This window comes from Octopus bimaculoides, chromosome 25 (assembly GCF_001194135.2).
Source record: "Octopus bimaculoides isolate UCB-OBI-ISO-001 chromosome 25, ASM119413v2, whole genome shotgun sequence".
Lineage (NCBI taxonomy): Eukaryota > Metazoa > Mollusca > Cephalopoda > Octopoda > Octopodidae > Octopus > Octopus bimaculoides.
The window spans coordinates 12,938,307-12,940,498 of record NC_069005.1 but is presented as its reverse complement, the minus strand read 5'-3'; positions in this window follow the sequence as shown (position 1 = coordinate 12,940,498).

The window sequence follows — 2,192 nt, the reverse complement described above, 5'->3', positions numbered from 1 at the left end:
TATGTAAGTCGTTATCATTGTTTAAACATGCTTTCCATGCTAGCATGCGTTGGATGGTTTGACATGAAGCTGGTCAGCTGGGGAGCTGTCCAGGATCCAGTTTTCTATTGTGGTATGGTTTCTATGGCTGGATGTCCTTCCTAATGCCAACCTGTTTACGGAGTGTGCTGGGTGCTTTTTATGCACCAGAAGCATGGGTGCATCAAAACAGCACCGACATGAGTGCATTTTATATAGCACTGGCACATATATATCCATCCACATATATATTTTCTATATATTTAATATTTGCCATATATATACTTGAAGTTCATTCTTGTCAGATTAAGCACATTATCTGAAGCATGGTTTCATATACAAGTGTCATCTGTTGAAGTTGCAAATGCCTTTGAAAGCATTCTTCAGAATATATGGAGAAGTGTGTCAGAAATCACCTTACTTAAGTCTATTTTCAACTGGAAATACTTTCAATAGTGTTCCACCCTAGTTAACCCAGGCTTTCACACCCTCAAGACAGCTGGCTGAATATCTTCAGTACCAGCCACAATGTGTGTGCGCACACACACACACACACACACACACACACACACACACACGCATATTACACTTTTTTCTTTCTTTTATTTGTTTCAGTCATTTGACTGTGGCCATGCTGGAGTACCACCTTTTTAGTCGAGCAAATCGACCCCAGTACTTATTCTTTGTAAGCCTAGTACTTATTCTATTGGTGACTTTTGCCGAACCGCTAAGTGACGGGGACGTAAACACACCAGCATTGGTTGTCGAGCGATGTTGCGGGGACTAACAAACATACACACACATACATACATATGTATATATATATATATATATATATATATATATATATATATACATATACGACGGGCTTCTAGTTTTCGTCAACCAAATCCACTCACAAGGCTTTGGTTGGCCTGAGGCTATAGTAGAAGACACTTGCCCAAGGTTCCACGCAGTGAGACTGAACCTGGGACCATGTGGTTGGTAAGCAAGCTACTTACCACACAGCCATTTGAAAAGAATCTTTAGTTGTCTTGCTTTTCTCAATTAGTCCTGCCCAATTTGGTGGTGCTGACTTCAGAAATGCCCTCAGAAATTTTCTATCATATCAAGTTTTTTGTTAAACTGGAATTATTATTTTTTTTCTTACCAAAAAAAAGGGGTCTATTTTGCCATTAAATGCAATATGAAACTAACACAAATCAATGAGTTTTATTGTTTAACAAATATATTACACAAAATGTTTAATTACACATCTTAGGATAGATATTTCTGTCAAACTGGAGTTTCAACTACTCTAGAAGTGAACTTTCTCTTTGTTTCTTTGCATAAATAACTTGCTTCACAACAGTCTCTTTGTAGAAACCAGCATTAGTCTTCCATCACACTTCTATTCCAGTAACTAGTCTCCATGGTCATGATGTCTTGGTGGAATCTTTCTCTTTGCTCATCACTTATTGTTGTATGATTTTCAGGTAAGTAGTGCAGGTTGCTGTTGCTGGCACTCCGTCGCTTACAACATCGAGGGTTCCAGTTGATCCGATCAACGGAACAGCCTGCTCGTGAAATTAACGTGCAAGTGGCTGAGCACTCCACAGACACGTGTACCCTTAACGTAGTTCTCGGGGATATTCAGCGTGACACAGTGTGACAAGGCTGACCCTTTGAATTACAGGCACAACAGAAACAGGAAGTAAGAGTGAGAGAAAGTTGTGGTGAAAGAGTACAGCAGGGTTTGCCACCATCCCCTACCGGAGCCTTGTGGAGCTTTAGGTGTTTTCGCTCAATAAACACTCACAACGCCCGGTCTGGGAATCGAAACCACGGTCCTATGACCGCGAATCTGCTTCCCTAACCACTGGGCCATTGCGCCTCCACTAGTAGTGCAGGTGACTGTGCAGGAAATGCACTTTTACACTCATGTTGCAGCTTAATGCTTGAAAATTGGTTAACAGGGTATGCACAAATTCTTTATAATTTGATGACGTCCTGCTTCTCAACAAATCAGACACTGTCATCTGGATTGTATTCACACCCCATAGCAGCCCATGGGGTCTTTAACATCATTGCAATAAACAAAATCAACATCCAAGCTGAAGAATGGAAGTAACTCATTCTGTTGATGCCCATAAATGGTAAACTAGGTTCTCAGTGCAAGCAGGTTCCTTTCTTTT